This window comes from Anoplophora glabripennis, unplaced genomic scaffold (assembly GCF_000390285.2).
Source record: "Anoplophora glabripennis isolate ALB-LARVAE unplaced genomic scaffold, Agla_2.0 scaffold25, whole genome shotgun sequence".
Classification (NCBI taxonomy): Eukaryota; Metazoa; Arthropoda; class Insecta; order Coleoptera; family Cerambycidae; genus Anoplophora; species Anoplophora glabripennis.
In genome coordinates, this window is record NW_019416306.1 from 1,748,152 (window position 1) to 1,769,116 (window position 20,965).

General features: G+C 29.2%; 1 protein-coding gene across 6 annotated transcripts in view; it reads left to right on the plus strand.

The window, feature by feature from the left end:
- LOC108903543 (homeotic protein antennapedia-like) overlaps window positions 1-20,965 on the plus strand; it is a 401,892-nt gene that overhangs the window by 96,304 nt on the left and 284,623 nt on the right. The window contains exon 1 of one of the 6 annotated variants that reach the window (XM_018705765.1): window positions 4,194-4,227. The exons of the other annotated variants lie outside the window; for them this stretch is intronic. The gene's annotated coding sequence lies outside the window, so the exon portion shown is untranslated. Of the gene's footprint in view, window positions 1-4,193; window positions 4,228-20,965 lie in introns of those variants that run through there. 6 annotated transcript variants of the gene reach the window in all.

Consider the following 20,965-nt stretch of genomic DNA (forward strand, 5'->3'; position numbering starts at 1 on the left):
AAACACTCCTTTTGACCCCCTAAACAATTCACATATTGCACCAGGGTCTTCAAATATAAAATTTAATGAGAACAAATAAGGGTTAGGATTAAACCAGAATGGTTCACTGAAAATTTACGGCTAGTTATAAGTATACAGAGTGATTTACAAATGGTGACCAAAAATGAAACCTCGTATTCTTTGGTGAATTTTAAGGGGTCTTTCCTATAAACTTTTTATCTAGAAGCTTCGTTAAAAAGATACAGCGTGTTAAACAACAAAAAATATTTTTAATTTATTTAAATAATTTAAAAACTAGTAAGTGAAATAATTGAAATTGGGCACTTGTATTTTTGTAAAAATTGACCAAAATTTCCTAAGATTTATATGGTCTAGTGGCGGAGATACAGGGTGTCGGTGGCATATTTGTCTAAATAAAATAGTACGCCACTGCTTTACGGTAACAATTATGATATTTTCGGATTCCTCTTTCAATTTTCTACAAATTACTACCCACTTATGTTTTTCGAAAAAGTAAGTAAAACTTAAAAATCCTACTGAAAATACTTTTACTTACCTAAATGACATGACAATGATTAAAGTAATTAATAATATTAGTCATCATTTTAATGATTTTATTTAAGTAAATGCTCAAAAATAGATACCTCCATTTGCACGAACACAGGCGCGACATCGTTTTAGTGACGAAAATGTAATTTGTTCAAAATTGATTGTTGCTTGGACCTGATGAAAAGCATTATTTATTCTTTCTTCTAATTGCTCAGGTGTATTAATTTGTTCACTGTATACCAGCCGTTTAACAGCACCCCAGGAAGAGAAATCCAGTGGGTTGAGGTCTGGTGTTTTCAATTCGTTATTTAAGTTTTACTCGAAAATCAGTCTTTTTTCGAAAAACATAAAAGAGTAGATAGTAATTTGTAGGAAATTGAAAGAGGAATCAAAAATATCATGATTGTTACCGTAAAGCAGTGGCGTAATATTTAATTTAGAAAAATATGCTACCAATACCCTGTATCTCCGTCACTCGAGCATGTATATTTTAGGAAGAGCCCTCAGAGTTTGGACAATGTTTACATAAAATACATGTGCCCAATTTCAAATTATTTCAATTACAAGTTTTTAAATTATTTACAAAAATTAAAAATATTTTTTGAACTTTAATCAGCCATCTTTTTAACGAAGCGTCCTAGATAAAAACTTTATACGGAAGACTCCCTTTAAAATTCACCAAAGGTTTCACTTTTGGTCACCATTTGTGAGTCACCCTGTATATCAAACTGAGGCAAATCAATAATATCATAAACAAACTATTAAGACTAACATTTCAAAAGTTAAAATGTGATAGTACATCTCATAAATCATGAACTAAATGAAAGTGGCAAAGATTATTTACAATAAAAACTTTGTGCAGTTGTCGGAATTATAGTAATTTTCCTCATTTTTCGAGTTTTAGGCATAAATTTTAGTAATATCCATGTATTACAAAATATATTATCCTTGTGATATTCTCATATTCTCACAAGCGCTTTTTTAATTTAGAAAATGACGCCATAATTTATTCTATTTTGTTCCTTTAATAAAACTTGCACCAGAGGAATAATAACAACGTAGTACCTATTGCTAATATTTTCAAAATTTAAATAGTTCGTTACCGAAGTGTTTCATTTTCCATTTATTTCCAACAATTTTGTTGTGATTTTCATTAGCCATAGAGGTAGAAGGGCTATATCTTATGACCAACAAAATATTTCTTATCTTCAAGTAGAATTGTACTGCACAAAAATATTTTATTATAACTTCTCTAGAGCATGCTGTAGTTATCAAAATTTATTTTTTTCTAAAAAGTTCTCCAGAAAATCGTTGATAAATCTTAAATCTATTAGATTAGTCCGCATTGGTTTCCTAACGAGTCATTAGTATTTATCTACTATTTTACGAGTATCTGTTCTGTACATGTTTACTAAATTTCTCTAAAGAAATTGCCACTGTCATCGACCTATCAGAGTCAGCGAAGTTTTGGGGTTCTTTGATATATGCCAAAATATGGATTTATGCTTCAGCTCTATAGTTCACACTATTTATTCATGTGACAGCCTAATAAATCACGGAATTTTATTCTTAAACCTTTTTATTGCGTGTTTTATGCCAGTTACGGTTTTGGTACACATTTTAATAAAAAAAAATCTAGGCAATAAATCTCTTTAGTTGTTGGTGTTCCTTGAAATTAAAACATGTATAACAACTGGAAAGTTCGCAACTACAAACACGTCAAACTCTTCCCCCTACTTAATTATTGTTGTCGTAAAGTTAGCGCAAGTAGCAGCCACACGCAGAACTATTCAACTAAGTCACTTCTGTACAAACTCTTGACAGGATACTTCTGTTGAAGTTTCATCTGGGGAACGTTGGTCTGGAACTTGGGAAAGATACGCCACACCAGAAAACATGAGTTCGCACTGCAGGTTTTCTTACTTAAACAAAAATGTTAACATTACGTTAATGGGTGCATGGTATTCTCCAATGAAAAATTTTTAGTATAAAGACCTTATCATAGAAAAAGTTTTATAATCTAAAAAAAATATATCCGTTAGTAACAATATCTGTCTGTGTAAATAAATGACCATTTATAATTATTCCTATGTATTTATTTTCGACGATTTATAATACCAACAATTTCTTTATTTACAATTACTTTAAGATTATTATCTTTTTCAGTGACAATAAAATTATACGTTTTGTTACTCAAGTTTTTGAAAATTCTTTGCACACTCACATACATACAGGGTGTCTGGAAAGGTCTTGTCAAAAATGAAGGGAGGTCCAAATAGATGTTGTACTTCATAAAAAATGTTTCCTATCGGGCTTCGTTATGGAGATATTTGCCTTTAAAGAAGTTTGAAAAACAAATTCCAATGACAACAATGAAATTTGGTCATTAAAGTAACTCATGGTATTGTTCATTTCCAAGTTTAAACTGATATTGAATATGCCTGGATTATACAGGAGCAGATGAAATTATACATATGCATGTAATTGTATTTAAAACATTGCATATCAATTTTTCAGTATTTAAATATTATTTTTGTGCATGTTGTTTATTTATAATTGTAATTGATATGTAATTAAACTGAAGTGCTATCAGAGTTATACCTACACCAGGACAATACGAACTCTCGCACATCGGCTCAAACAAGCGACATTTTGAGAACTGAAAAAGTCGAATTGAAGAGTCATCCACCGCACAGTCGAATTTTATTCCCGCACATAAAAAAAAGGGTCAACGTTTTCCGACGCGTGAAAAAGCGGTTGATATGCATTCAAAATGCACGTTTTGGAGGTATCTCAAATCCATGCAAAAGTGTATTGATCTTCATATTTTGAAAAACAATAGTCATATAAGATGATTATTTTTTTTATCCCCTATTCCCGAAATACAAAAGGCAACCCCCATATAAAGTACTACAAGTTTGTCAACAGTATGTCTTGTATCCTTTACTACTATATAATTATTTTAAAATATCCGTACTCTAAGTAGGTCTCAGAAATATGAAAAATCGCGAAACATTGGATTTAGAAGCACCAAAGTCTATTATTTGAAACAGCTCTGTTTTATTTAATTGAGCTTTGAGTTTGGTAGCCATTTTGTTTAACGTTTCTACACTTGGCCACAAATATAACTTACCTCAGAAGTTTCTTTGTGCAGGTTTGTAAATTGAAGTTATCATAATAAACCTAACGATTTGTTTTTGTATGTTTAAATGTAGATGTTTAATACATAACTTAAGCTGGGTAGACAGAATTCAGTATAATTGTTTACAATGTCATTTGATTTTTCCTACAATGTAGATAAGTAATAAATCAGAAAAAAAATCCCTCTTAAACTAATTTTATTTCTCGTGCATTGAATTTCAACTTATCTCGTAAAAAATATAGATTTTAACTTTTTTTAATAGTAACACAAAAGCTATTCTCAAAAAATGTAGCGAAAATATCTGAGGCCTATTAGTTTTACGAATTTTGATATAATGCTTACATAAGGTTCAAAGTTTATTGTTTCGAATCATGTGCGATCGCGTTTAACTGTTGAAAACTGTTTCTAATGCACTAGGAACAAAACTATTATATCCCTTTAAATTTATATTATTAATAAAAAGAGACATTTGTTCTAACTTTTTCCCTTTGTTCCAGGTTAGTCGCACCATGTCGTAGAGTAATACTTGTGATTTGGTATGTATGTTCACCGTCTATTATTAAAAGTGTTTTTTGAAAATATGTGCCTGATCTGGCTAGTTTAATATAGTATTATTGCTTATTATATACGTTGAAAAGACTGCACTAATAAGTGTATTTCCAAATTTAAAACAAAATTTTTTTGCCGATCAAAAATTGCCAGTTCGAACTAACTAACACTAATTTTAAATACCTGACAACTATTTCCAAGTTCATAGGTTCGATATCATTGGATGTATAGTTTTAAAAGCATCATAAATCGGGGGGAATTGGGGGCTGCTAAAGATCAAAATGTAACTCCTTTAAAAACTGTTTTGATAAATGTATTAAAATTCATTCCGTGCAAAGTTGCAAGCGGAGGATAAGAGTGTATCATTGCTTAATTTTTGGTGTTTAACGTACAACAAATTACAAATTTAAAGACTGATAGAAGTACAAATCATAATCGATTACAGTATTTGTCATACCAGTGGGACGAGTCTTGAAATTGGAACCAAGTCGTGCAACCTTGAGTCCATGGTAGATTGTAAAGGTTTTTACCTTGCGTCTCCGTGTAATATCAGCTGGCCGTTCAGGGTAAAAGATGGGACACGGATATGAAAATATACGAGTCAAGGACTACCACATTACGCTGGGCTTGTAGCTTTGTTATTATTCTATTCTAATATCGGCAAATTACGAAATTTATTGCCATATCGGTATGGAATAGTAGCATTGAGTAGTTTGGGTCGGCGAATAACTGTTTTAACATATTTATGGAACTATTTTGCTAGCTTTACTTTATTTGAAACATGAACGTTTTAAGTTGGTCCAACAGAATCAGGTGTAAGTAAGCAATTAATTGCTTCTACGCCTCATGTGGGCAATTTACACGGCTGTTTTCACTTAAGGAAATTACTAAATAAAAACATACCTATGTAATTCAATAAGTAATATAGTATAGTATGGTAAGGTTTGTATAAGTTTTGATAATAATATAAATTGACATTTTTAGTTTTGTTTCTAGGGACGAGATGAAAATAAAAATGTTCATCTCCAGAGATAAAAATATTTCTTTCATGTCGACTAACTTAGTCTAAAAAAATTGTGTTCACATTTATTAGTCGAAAAATAATTTTAACTAATTACCAAGGTGCTCCACCTTCAGCATTAAACAATTCAATTTAATTTTACTTTCATTTCAAATATATCAAATATTCGTAAAAGCTCAAGCGAAAATTCAATTGGGTTTAAAAAAATAATGTAATGAACAAATTCGATTTCTATAAATGAATGACATTGTGACAAATAACTACTAAGCGAACTAATGTCCTTATGAGCATTAACTGACACTCACAATATCTAGTATACAGCTAAAATCAAGATATTGTCTAATTACAGTTCGCAAAAAAATTATTGCAACAAAATTTTTCATCGAAATTTTGTCATTTTTCTAATCAATCTGTACTTTAAGGGAAAATATATGAAAAATGGTTGCATGTCCAAATAAAGCCCAAGGATTTTTTTTTTCTTAAAAAATATAATTGCTTGACGCGTTACATGGATCGCCCCGATTTTTTCGAAAACAACACATAGACCATCATATAGTGGACTTTCTAACAAGCAATTTGGAAAAAAAATCATGAGACTATAATTGTTTTCTTTGGCAGCGTTATGCCATTTTGAAGTTTTGAAGTTATGTTTTGAACGTATGTTTTTAACGAATACTGCCAGCATCAACGTTTAGGCCAACAAATAGAGATTTTTTGGAACACTTAAATATCACAACAAATTTCATGTATTACCTTTTGAAAAATACTTAGTAAATGAAAACCCAAGTGATTTCCCCTGCAAAGTCGTGAACAATTTTTTTAAAACAATAAAAACTGCAAAAAAATTAAATTTTTTTGGTTTTTTATATGTCGAAAAATAATGATGAAATCGTCTTACCTTCAATAGGACTTTTGTAGAGATTAAAAAAACCTATAAATGTTTTTTTGGGCGATCCGATCGGTTCATTTTTTATAGAGAAAATCCGGAAAAGCCTCTAAAATAGACCTTTATTTAAAAAATTCATAACTCCGTCAAATTTGAAACTGGAAAAACAAACTTGCGGAAAATGACAGATAATAATATGTAGTTTAATCGTGCGCAAGATGTTTTCTGTCTGATACATAGTTTCTGCACAATTGCATTATAAACAAATTAGGGTATTTTTTCCACAGCCTGGCGATTTATCAAAAATTATCCGATTTAAATTCTGAAAACGGCATTTGAAAGTAGACGACAAAATCTCCAATTTGTATATCTCGGATTTTCGCCTGGGTGATCGGAAATATGCTAAAAATGCCCTTGAATGTCGCCCGAAACGATCGAAAGTACGCTCGAGCCAGAGTCGGAGGACTCCACCATCAAAAATTCAAGCAAGTTGACCAAAATTGCGATTTAAAGACCCATTTAATTGGACTATTGCTTTGAAAGTACGTACAGATCAGCCCGTCGTTCTCTGCTAGTTTGCCACGTTGAATGCCTTGGAATTAAGTAGCAGTTTATGTATAATACAGTTTAAAAACGCACTAAAATCTAATATTTTTATAACTGCAACATCTTCTATAAAAACATTCCTCCTTTAAGAAAATAAAAAAAAAACACGTTTTTAACAAAATTTATTAGGCTAACTAAATTTACCCTTCTTCCATTAGAGGGTACCTAATATATTCAGTTTTCATTGTGATGTTGAATATGTTAATATGCAAAAGTTAATGTTAACTTAATTTCGCTTCATAAAATGTCGGAAAATCTTACTCTGATGTAGCAGAAGCTCGTGGTTAATTTACTGAAACTTGTAATATCTGAGATGACCGAGATAAATCTAGCTACAACAATAGAATAATTGTTAAGTTGGTTAAATTTAAATCTGCTCGCTTTAGCCTAGATTAAATAATAAGAAGATAGTATAATGTAGGAATAGATAATTACATAACTTCTCTAGCAGTTAGCCTATATTTTTTGTGGAAATACAAGGGCATTTGCTCTGTTTTCACCTACGCCTTCTAACAATAGAAATATACTGATATTTTAAGTGCGTGAAGATAAAGTTAGAATAAATTTCGTATCAAAGCAAGTTAACAGTCCAGCAATAAAGATATCCTTGTTGCTATCTAATATGTAAATTTTTCTTTAATTCCGAATATTTCGCTACTTCTAATACAGAATCAGCCTGGACTCTCTTTAGTGAAGTTTTAAATAAACCTTTATGTAATATGGTTGCAAATACGAAAACTACTAATTTGGTAGACAATTCCAAGCTTATTGTGATATCACCTTAAATATACATGAATCGTATATACCGCTTTTGGTTACCCAGACGTTTTAAAAAAATGGCACGGCATGACAAAAGGTTGATTATAAGGTATCTAGATCATGTGGCCTATAATTGATTTAGTTAATTTACTATATTTAGTAGTAGTAGTACTTTAGCATAATTCCCTCATAGTAGCTACCTAATTTATTATAAACACTAGCCAGTGGATTCAGTGTTAGAAGGGGCCTGAGGTATTTCAGTTGTTAAAAAAGCTCTCTGACATTGCAGAGAATATTTTTAGATTTGGATAGATAGTTTTAATGAAAATATTTTGTGCCTCTTGAGAAAGTCATAAATCCTCATTAATTACATTAATATATTTTTAATTGTACCGGCATTTTAATTAAAATTTATACTTTAATTTAAATCAGCAATATCAGTGTTACAACAGACTTTAAGAACGCACGGCAAAAACGATGTAAGTCACTTTTACTTCATTTGCTAGAAAATGAATTTTTAAGTTAAAATACGTACAATATAAATTTTAAATCAAAATCAACGGGTAATTATTTATCGGTGAAAACTATAAAAGTATCCTTAGACCGTTATGATTTTTCTATTTTTTACACGCATTTTTTTGGTACTAATATCCTTATTATACCGTAAAAATTGACTTACAGCGCTTTTGTCCTGTAGTCTTCAAGTGATTCCTCTCGCCCTAAGTTAGTAAAAGAAAACTATATATTTTTGGCCAAAATATTTCAATATTTCAATAATATCCTTCAAAGTTTGAACGTGAAACTCAGTTTTGATCAGCTAATTACTCAGGAAACACAGTTGGATGGAATTTAGTACAGTACAGTTGCTAGTAAACAGACCTGAAAAGTTTATATAAAAACTAACTGGGGCTTTGGAATCTCTTTGTTGATTCAGATAGCCCACATTCATTGAAAACTTTTGTGTCTCTTGAATATTTTTTGTACACTGTATCATTAACAAGTAGAAGTCCTATAACAGTTAAATAATTTTATTTAGCACCAATTTGCTTTAAGATCAACCAAATATTGGATTAATGCATGTTTGTAGTTTTTATTATAATTCTAATTTATTTCTTCCTCATATACAAAATATATTCCATTGTCTACAATTTTTCCCCAAAGACCCGATAATTTGTTTACTCTGCGCTTGAAGAAATTCGGTGATTTGGAGATGGATAATTCATCAAGCTGACTTTAAAGCGCGACGTCGTTTTTAAAAGAAGTTCCTCTGACTCCCAAGGAGTAAAATCAGGAGAATAGGGCGGATGTGGCAATCTTCCAACTGAGCTACTGACTAGCTTTTACAATATTAGCAGTACGAGAGCAGCGTTATCATGCTGCAAAATCATTCAATTATATTTTTCTGGTGTTATTTCTTGAACTGCAAGATGATGAACAATCTAAAACAAAAACTGTTCAGGTTGTTGACAACCTAGTTCATAAAAGGGACAGAAATGTCGACACGCTGATATTTTTTTGTTTTCGCCCAAAGAATACGGCATCCATACACCTAATTTTTGTACTTTGCTCAGGTAATCCATATGTCATATTGTGTTCAATTAGTCACAATCAATCGTACTGGTCAATTGCTGGGTTAACGACGTAGGTCATCATGAATGGTCAAATGAACGATTCAAACGATGAAATGTGAAAATCATGTTTTTTTTTTGAAACGAGAAAACTATTTTCGTGTTGTAATAATGATGCCATAGATTTAAAAGCAAAGTAGAACCACTGAAAAATTCGTAATTTTTATGATAACCAATACCAGAACGACGTTAAATAATTTTCTGTAAATGCTGAAAGCTCATCAACAGCGACTCTAGATAAAATCCAATTATTTTGTTCTAATTCCTTCTCAGATAAAAGTAGGTACGTATTCTTCTGGTTATTGAATTTGTACAGAATTGAGTTTTTCGTATGATTTGCTGCTAACAATATTGCTAACGTTTGTCACAGTTTTTGGACTTATTAACCATAAACGATCAAAAAAATTCAAGCGGTTCGGCAGTTTTGATTAGAAATTTATTCAGATCTGTAAAATAATCTACTGTTATAGAAGCAGGTCAAACTGTTCTTAGTTAATTTCAAAATCAGTCACAGTTTTTAAACTATATGAAATACTTTCTTCAATTTATTTCAAATTCACAAATATTTGTATTTCTTAACATTTTTGCATTGCAAATATCACTTCAGTTATCAGTAACTGTAAAATGATGTTTAAGCAAATAAATACCAATATGTGGCTATTATCGGTGGAACATGTGAAGAATACGGTCTTACTATGGGTAATCATTGCATGTTTGTCTCTTATTTTAAATGTTGCTGCCAGTAATAACGTAGATGTAACATTATTATACAATTTTAGCAGCCCATGGTATAATGAAGAACAACTAGAGATTTACATTTAAGTCAACGTTTCATTAACTTATTTTTAATGGCAAACTGATAATTATGGTCGAGTTTTTATTTTAAATTTTATTACCCATAATAAAGTCATCTCACTTTTCATAATAATTACCTTTAATGCGGCACCTTGATTCTACGAAAATTGTACGTAGGTAAATTTGAAATTCCAGCGAAATAGAGTAATTTGAATATTTTATAGAGAGATGAGATGAAAATCGATAATTTGCGTGTAATAAGTATAATAATTTAAAAAGTGAGGATCATCCGACTTTCGTATAGGTATTCAAATTGCCTATTGCACTTGAAGTACTATTTTATAAAATATTTTTTTATTTACAATATGGAATTTATAGGAGGTGGTAAATTACCAGTGATAAAATCATAAACTTCAATTCAGATAATTATTTTAGAGATCTTAATTAGCATAAGAAAATTGGTACCTACCTAAGTTCGTACAGATGTACAAAATATGTAAGTTATATGCTAACGTATGTAATTTGTAAGCTCCAGAATAGCCACTTGCAAGAAAAGCATAATAGTAAATAAGTATTTCAAACAGATACTGACATTATGACTTACATTTATTTTCTTAGTTAAATCAAATTTTATTTGCTTCAAATGCATGTATATATAAAATGTAATAAAGATTAATATTATGCACTCGAGTATGTACTAAAAGGTGTCCCAAAAGAAATACATGTCCTTCATTTGGTATACTCGACTTCATTAAAAAGAAAATTTTGTATCACGCTTTCCCATACCTGCGGATGAAATTCATTGACAACTCTCCAATTTTTTGCCTTTAATTCAGGAATGGTATTGATTTGAGCAGTATTCATTGCTTAATGGCACTAAATTGTCAATATGGACATTGCCCTGCTGTGTTTTCCGTTTTCATCATCGTTGAAGCTGATCGATAAATTGATCCAACTCTTTCAAAATTGGCACAAAAGTTGTTAGATTAATTGAAATCTAGATTATTCTTAGGATAATGAATTTTTGCTAAGGAGTTAAAAGACTATAATCATGAGGAAGAAAAAGCATAGGCACAATGGACGGGACAATGGACTTTAATAATTAACACAAGCACTTACTATTTCATCTTGAGAATTTTGTAATTTTTTAATTCTTATTCCACCAATGAAGTTAAACCCCTTATCCGAGTTTCAGACACCTGTGAACAAGTATAAAAATATAAACCGGTTCATGAAAATGTTTTTTATATATAGAAAACAGTTTCATACCTAATTGACAAATCTTTTACATAAATTATATTAAGAAAACTAACTTATTATTCTTATTAATTCACAATTTTATAGTTTTGTCTTCATTTAGCAATAAAGATGTTACGGTATATTAATAATTAACATAAAATTAACGACTTGCAACATCTGAATTCTAATAATGTGGGATATATGTATCTATAAATTTCTGAACAGAAATTGCCTTTCATAAAATAGGACAAAATAAAACGGTACAAGTTTTAAGACTATGACAAATGTAAAACTAATTCACGGAATATGTTTTCTAAAAAAATTACTATCGATAAAAATTATAATATTGTTTTTTTATTCGTACCGGCACTTTTAATGTTAGAAATTATTAACTAAATGTTAAAATGATCAGTTATTTCATTAACAACATTAATGTGAAATAACTCGGAACACACCCGTATTCTATAATTGTAATGTATGTCATTAAAAAATTAATAGGCAAATGTTTTTTCCATTTTTTTTAATTATGTTTGGTTGACGTATGGCTTTACTACTTATTTAATTGTCATTTTTAACTTTATCTTCCTACAACGCCAAATATGAAAGGTAAAGACAAAAATAATTTACAAATAAATATTTACAGTGGGTGCATGTATAACATCTCGGACTTCGTGTATTGCGTCAAGTATATTAAATCAATTAAAAGCTAATTGCAGCAATAACTGTTTGAGTCATTAGTAATTTTAATTTTTTTGACTTCGATTCCTATTGCCTGGGCTGCAGATTGTGCCGATTTAGATTTTTTATTATGTCCTATGAGGCAATTTTTAAATTATATCCTTCAGAGAGGTCCTTATATCAGTCAGGATCACATTCCGCCCTTTTGGTAGAAGATTATTTTTATTAATTTGAAACAACAAGAACTACACCTAATTCTCTCTCACTAAAGACACTTCCCTATATTATTTTAAATAAAATTTCAACATTTGCTTTGTGAGATCTTTAGCATAAAATACCTTACGGGGCATCGCTTTAGGGTTTGGTTGTTCTGAACCAGCCATTTATTATCGGCCAGTAACTTCCCCCTCTCCCCTGATTAGTCTTCTTAAATATTAGTTGTTAGCTTCATCTCATAAAGAAATATTTTTTCTCTAGGTATACCTTCTGGTTAATTTTCATAAAGACTGATATTTTTTTATGCTCACCTTGTATAAATTATTTTGAAGTTGTTTTCTTTTATTACCCCGCCTTTCGGGCATATTCAAGTTGCAAGTCTTTGAATGGGACAAATATAAAATCTTCATAATATTTCATATGCAACATTTTTGCAGCAGCTTTCCAAGGAGTCTTAAAAGCATTAGCTTTTCTGCACTCGAATTTGTAGTATACTCATACTCGTGAATTGTGGGTACTTCACTTGAAATACCTATATAAAACGCAATTTGAATTATATTTTCATTTATAAGGTTTGCTGTTAGGCTCTATAAAAGCTAAAAAGCTAATGACAACTAATACTTCATTTAATTTTTTGCTACTAGGAGATTTGGAATTTGTACTGCAATTTTCTAGAAGTATCTTATTTATTAACTTGGCTTCAATTATAAGTATCATTATCTATAATAAGGTAATAATATATAGTTTCGAAATTAAATACTTATTACTATGTTATAACACGGTTAAATTAATGTTAATATGTTATAATTATATTATATTAATTTGTTTACAAATATTTTTTATATTGCCACATGCAGGTAATTCTACGTATATGTTAATTATTTTTCCAAAAGATTATAATTCTTGTTATACTTGGAACTTCATAATAATTACATAATTGATATAAAAGAATTTATTTGTCTTGTTTGAGAATTTTTCTTTAGAAGAAACTATAACTTAAGAAATTAATATGTGAAGATATAAAATATCGTAAAATATATAACTCATATAGTGATTCACATAAAATTTAAAAGCGTGACAAATTGATAACAGAAATCATTTTTTTTATTCTGTAAAAGCCAACTGGTAGAGTTCCTTGATGGCTTCAATTAAGAGCTTACTTAAATCGAGAGTAGAGAACATCAATCATATTGTAGGTGAATAAAATTTAAACAAATTATGTCCTACAAATATATGTAAAAATGCCAGTAGTTTTCGAGATGTGGCACCATCAAATTAAAGAGACCAGAAACTCGACAATTTTAAACGCTATAAAAAGCAATTACTGGATTGTTCAAGCAGTTTACCTAATTTAATATCAGATGAAATTGGCACAAATAGAATAACATTATTTGGTTAAAAATGTGCAGTGCAACGTCATAGATTTTGATTAGATACAATCGAAACAATAACGAAAATTGTTAAAATAACTTTATTATTAAATTTACACAATAAAGATGAAATATACCTACTTACAATATAATTATTATTTAAACTATAATTACAAAGAGCAACAGTGATATATATTATAACTAAACTGAAGACATTAAAATCGGAAAACTTCGAGAATTTAAAGAAAAATATTTTATAAGATGAGAGTTTTAACTTTTTACTCTTTAATGGTTAAACTCTACAAATAATTATTTACACAAAAAAATTATTTTTCATATATTTTTTAATGTTTAAGACGATGGGTCCAGAAATGCTCCATCTCGTTAGAATTTTTCCCTAACCTTAATTTGCTCAGAATCAGTGGAAATCTCAATTTTTTTGTTAAAGTAGTTAAGACTTTCAAATTAAAGACGTTTTAATAGGGTGAAAATAAAAACTTTTTGTACCTGCACTTTTTTCTCTAAAATGTCTCCTTGAAGAGTTATAGCCATTTTTAACCAATTTTGAGCATTGTTAAAATGCCTATAACTCCTCAAGGATGCATTTTAAAGAAAAAAGTGCAAATATAAAAAGTTTTTATTTTGATCTAATTAATGCAAATCGTAAATAAATAAAAATGAATATATCATGAGCCCTAAATTTAACGAAAGGAAAGAGAACAAAGCAAACGGAAATCCGAGGTTTACTTTTTATTCTTGCACTTTTTTTCTTTAAAATGCATTCTTGGATTAAACTGACTGTATCTCAACAAGGAGACATTTTACAGAAAAAAGTGTAGGAATAAAAAGTTTTGATCCTATCAACATGTGTGTGCTTAATTTCAAAATCTTGTACATTTAACAAAAAAAATCAAGATTTCTACTGATTTTGAGTTATTTTTTGAGGTTAGGGAAAAATTCTGACCTGATGGAGCATTTCTGATGGCTCCATCGTCTTCAGCGGATCGAAATACAGGGGGATATCAAACTCTGTTGCTAAATATATGAAAAAAAAAAAAAATTCTGCGGGTACCTGTGTTATATACAGTGCAAGTTTTACAACCATATGTAGAAAAGTAATAAAAATGAAACGTTTCCAAATCCAATTTAGTCACTAATTGTTTATTTTTTCAATTTTCAACTTACGATAAAAAATCATTTATTTGATAAATTAGGTAAATAAGTTTGATGAATGTATTCATTAAAAATGTATTATTTTTACTTCAAATTAAAAAGTATCATAATCATCACTTTACAACTGAAATTACTTCTTAGATATAATTTTAAGTATTTTTTAAATATTTGAGCGTTCGCTATTATTATTATAAGTGTTTGCTCTGTTTAACTTGATATCTCATAAACTAAATTTATTTAAAGGACATAATTTAATGGTAACGCCAATAAACTACTTTATAACGTTCTTAATAATTTTTTTTATGTACAGAACCATCTACAACTTGCTTTGAAAAATCTGATTTTTACAAAATCTCTCATGTTATCAAATTATGAGGTCGAGGAATTTTATGTAAATCACCTTTATATTATACAAATGATACTTTCTAAGATACAAAAAAATGAAAAGAAAAAACTTACTTTACAGGGTACGGTATCCCTGAGTGTTTGCCTAGTGCCTTGTTCGCACTCTATAACAATTTTTTGTAATAATTAACTCTATTATTAGCCCATTACGCCAGGTAAAAATATAAAATTTCGTCGACCTCTCCGTTGTAGACACGGAATTTCTACAATAGCTACAGGCACACTTGATAATCGGCAACAAAAGTTTGAAAATCCGTATAGCCATTGGCTGCTCTTCCCCACCCTGATTTATCTGGTCCTATCGGTTACCCTTAATGGCCTTCGAACGGGTCCTCGTGAGTTACACTTATCAGACCCCTATAGTGTTATGCAACCCCCACTCAAAAGAGGTCTCATCCTTCTCATCTAACGCGGTAAACCTCAAACGATTTAAATTAGTATAGGTTTGTATCAAGAGCAACACACAGCAATAGTCTATTTGTTATATTTTCTATTTATACAGTACAGTCACGCATACATCCTAACAATAAGTTATAAGTTTTTGGTGCTTCCATTTAGTTTTGCAATATAGTTTTAAGTTTTTTGTTTTTTTTTGTGATAAGTGAATTTGTATGTTCTTACTGGATCGTCTTTTTTTTCATAATATGTGAGTAACTATTTATTATTACTATGTATTTATAACTACTATTATTTTTTTATTATTTATTGAAATTTTGTTTACATAAATTGCATTTGCCTTAGAAAATTATTTAATTTACGAGCATACTTACATAATTAATATCCACTTTTTAAAATTAATTTTATTAATTAACTTGTTACAATAATATGTTATATATGGCCTGTAAAGGTTGGAATTCTGATAAGATATAAATTAATTTTGTTATGCTTTGAACATATCTTTTTGAATTATTCAATAATAGTATAAACATTTATTTAGCAGTTCTTTATGGGGAAACCAAATTTATATTACCGATTTCCTGATGAAACAAAGTAGGAAAAATTTTTATTTTATTTGCCACGTGTTTTAAGAAAAAATAGAATACGATGGGTACCTACTTTGTTTTTCCAAACTTGAATTTGGCTTTATAACTTTTATCATCCTAAATAATTTTTGTTGCATAAGGCTAGACGGTAGTGAAGAAGTTTCTTGTTAGAAAGTTTTATGACAGCTCTCTTTTCTCCAACTCTTGGCTTTTTCAAAGAATATGATTTAAAAAACTTTGTGAACTAGGTTTAAAATTTAAATATTTTTTCCGTTAACCATTACAGGGTGTAGCTACTTATAAATATTTATCTGAAATTGCTTCGCTTTCGAGATACAGGGTGTATATTTTTAATTACTAAAATTGACTATAGCGGTTTCGTTCAAACTCGGCATGCAGTTTTAATCTGTGATTGCCCATAAATGTATAAAGGAACAACATATTTTTGTTGCATACAGGGGGTAATCAAATTTCGGTAACTACATATTATCATAACTATTGTCGTATTACGGAATTCACAAAAACGTATGTTTGCTATGTGTTGCTAGACTGCACCGTTTTTAAGACAAATGGCAGACTACTTAGGTAATTATTCTTAAAAAGGCCAAAACATCAAATTATGTTTTAAATAAAAATTATAATCATTCAAATAATCACGTTCTATGAATAATATAAAGTGATTTACATACCTTTTTTTGATTGTTCTCTTAAATACCCTATATATCACTAAGCATTTGCAGACACATCTTTATAGGAACATTTTTTTTTAATATGTGATGTAGAATCCACTGTTCCAGATTTGGCCAAGCATTTTAATTAGGTACACCTTGTACATATCATTTCTTCATAAAAATGTACTTATTCTATTGTTACTGTAATTTGTTGCAAATATAGGTACTTTTAGCAAACAACTTCCATCTCACGAATTAATGGTGATTGTGAAGGAAAAAATTGCATAAAAAATTTCAGTATAATGCCAGATTTTATACTATTCTGTATTTATTTTCATAATGAAATATTTCTTCCTAAGACACATTTAATTAATCTTATTGATATGTAAATTACAAGGCAAATATTGACATATTGTGATTTTTTTTACTAAATCGACAGTAGTTGATTTACAGATTTCTATATAAAACGAAATTATTTCATGTAATTAATGTTTTGGTAAAACTATTATATTATAAATTATTTCTTGACAGAACTGTAAGGGATTATCCTTGTATTTTTAAACATTATGTACAATATACAGAATGAGTAGAAGATGTAGAATATTATTATATATCTTTTAAACTACTATTTATAAAAATGATCTGAATTATTTTTTTAATACATTATTCAGTATTAAACGCAATAGTATTTTCTGTATATTGCAATATAAATTCTTTATGATACGTAAAATATATCTGAGATAATTTCGAATTGGATTAAATCAAGTTGATCAAGTTAGTTATTAAATATACTTAAAAAGATTTTTTTGTAACATTTAGCTCCTGAAAAATGCATTTAAATTTGCAGAAAATATTATTTTTAAAGAAGTAACAAAGTTTAGTCGGTTACCATAACACCAAAACTAATAGTAGGTATAAGTATCTATAACAACTCGATAATGCAGTCGTACAGCAAATAAATTTGCTTAAACGTATTTCAAAATTAATTATTGTCTGTCAATATATTTTTATATACTTATGATACCCTTAAAGGTTTTCATCCAATACGTATCTGTATTATGGTACCATGTTTCTATCATCTTTATTGCTTATCAAAAACAGGTTCATTAACTTGTATATCATATAAGTACGACGTTCTTTCTAACGCTAGATGTCATCAGGAATTCCAAAACTATATAGTCACCTAAAATACAATATAGAGACAATAGTTATAGAAATGTTATGTATTCCACGTCAACAATAAAGACAATAAAGTGAATATGATAGTTTTAACGAAAACACAACGACGTAATAGTTGTCGCTTACATTCGAATAGTGTAAGAAATTTATGCTTGTTTGAAAATGAAAATTATACATTTACATATTGGTCCATTTAGGATTGGATTGCTAGGTAGTCTAAACAGTGATAGGTAGAAAAAAATTATGTTGTTAGTATTTTTTTTAGCGGGGCAAGTAAATTGATAGGGAGGTAATTACATTGGTTTTCAGTATACAGAATTTAATCGATTTGTGTTAGCCTTTATAACTCGATTGTTATACATAAGTGATATCAAGAAATTATCTAAGGGAGTCTTATACTTTTTTCCTGTAGAACACAGTGACGTACTCTATTTTTTTACACCATTGTTTTTTATTGTTTTGATATTTTAAACTTACAGTACAATAATCATCATAGTATCTTGGGTATTTTTAATTTGATATTAATTGCTGCTAATATACAATGTAGGTATAGCGTAGAGAAAAGGAAGAATTTTTTATTCTTCTATTTTTTATAAAGTAAACAATTTTCTTGTTGGTATTTCGTACATCTAAAATAAGTTTACCTATCAAATTTGAATAAATTGGGAGTACCTAACCCATAAAATTTGTTGATATATACAGATTTTTTCTTTGGCAATGGGCAGTTACAGTTATTATCGATTTATTCCATTTTGAGGTATCCAAGCTCCTTTAGATTAAAAAGAAATCGAAAATTGTTCGATTTCCAAAAAAAGAAGATACATTTTGTCATCGAAATACAATTCAGAAGCAAATACACTCATCGAATTGCGAAAATACCAGTGCCATCTGAGTTTCTTAGTTTCAACGTCCGCCATTGGTTTACATAGAGGGGTAGTTTCCTTCAACCGTAAAAAATAGAAATGTTCATTTAATATTTATTTTTGGTGAAGTAATTAGTTAAATTGGATCAGTATTTTTTATTCTAGACTATTTTTTTTTAAATTATTGCGTTTGGTACTGAATATGAAATGTGTATTTTCTAGAACTTAAATGAGGTTAAAATGAAAAATAAAAAAATACAGGTTACACATTTCTTAACCTATTTTGATTTTATGTTGTAATTTTAAATATACAGAGTACCATTTTGTATCTGTTTAGAGATAATTTTCCAAATTCTAAATTTTATATGTATATTGATATATTGTTTCGTAATTTATAAGGGAAACATAAATTACAATTATTGAAAATGTATTCTTATATTTAAACAAAAGGAAAAAGCGGTTTTTTAGTAGTATCACTAATTTCATCATTTTGGGAGTGTTTTCGTCAAAATAAAATTTGTTTCCGCAACAAATGCGCGAATGTGGATGCGAATATCTTTAGTCGCAGCGACGGTGTCTCCGCCACTGATTAACATACAGGGTGTCCGGAAAGGTCATGTCAAAAGTGAAGGGGTATATAGAGGAAGTCAAAATAGATGTAGTACTTCATATAATTTTTTTCCTATCAGGCTTCGTTGTGGAGTTATTCGCCTTCAAATAAAGAAGTTTGAAAATACAATTCCAATGAAATTTGGGCAATTAAAGTAACTTTTGGTAATGTTCATTTCCAAATTTAAACTGATATTCAATATGCCTGGATTATACAGGAGCACACGAAATTATCCATTTAAATTTATACATCTTTGACAGCGTTGGCAAATTTGACATTTTTCTGTCATAGTTCTATTCCTCTCTCACTTTGCTTAAAATAAGGTATACCGTATATCAGTCGATATCTTGTACCGTTTTTGAGAAAATCGAATTTATTAACAACATACATAGATATATTATATCAAAATGCGATATTAACATTTTTGTAAAAAATTTTTGCAGCTTTCCAAATAGAATTTGCATATTTAAATTGACGAAAATCCCCATGTTATTATTCAGACAAAACACCAACAAAAATTTATAATTAATGTGTGGATAGGAATAATTGGAAACTACATAGTGGGATCACATATCATTGTCAGTAAAGTGTCATCCTGATGACACTTTAAATGGGGATAAATACCTATCTATATTTACTGCAACACCTTAACCCGTTATTGGAAGACGTCCCTTTAAATATTTGAAATAACGTAGCTTATGCCCGATGGTGCACCACCTCGTTTTAGCAGGGTCATTTAAATACTACATTTCCCGATCTATGGATCGGTCGAGTTAGTCCTCCCAATCTTAATCCGATCTCAATTTTTTTTCTTTGGGGTCATCTTATAAGTTTTGTTTATTAAACTCCTATAAATAGTAGGGAAGAATTATTAAATTATCCATATAATATAATTATCCATAAAGATATGGACCGATATACGGTATACCTTTTTTTTAGCAAAGTAAAAGAAGGAATCGAACTATTAAAGAAAAATGTCAAATTTGGCAACGCTGTAAAAGATATATAAATTTAAATGGATAATTTCGTCTGCTCGTGTATAATCCAGGCATATTGAATATCAGTTTAAACTTGAAAATGAACATTAACATGAGTTACTTTAATTGCCCAAATTTCATTGTTGTCATGGTAACGACTTAGAAGCTATAATTGGAATTTGTTTTTTAAACTTCTTTCTTTGAAGGCGAATAACTCCACAACGAAGCCCCACAGGAAAAAATGTTATATGAAGTACTACATCTATTTTAACCTCTATATACTTTCCATTTTTGATATGACTTTTCCGGACACCCTGTATAATATTTATGTTAAAATATGAAGATTTTTACTTCCTTGTCAAACGTCTCCAGAGACATTTTAGAAAATGTATATTTATTCTTCAAACCAATGTGTCTATCTTCCCCCGTAAAACTTGTTTTTCTTATTTTGACGACATGAATTGAAATTTAAAATATAGTGCATTAACTCAGAAACATCTTATGGACATATTTTTTAATAAGTAATTAGGTATAGAAATATTTGCCTTACTCTAGACTTACATTATGAACTGGTTAATTATTACTTGTAATTAAGTAGTTATAAATTAATGCATTGTGTATTTGATATCATCTTATGTTATTTCGTTTTAATAAGAAAAGTAAAGC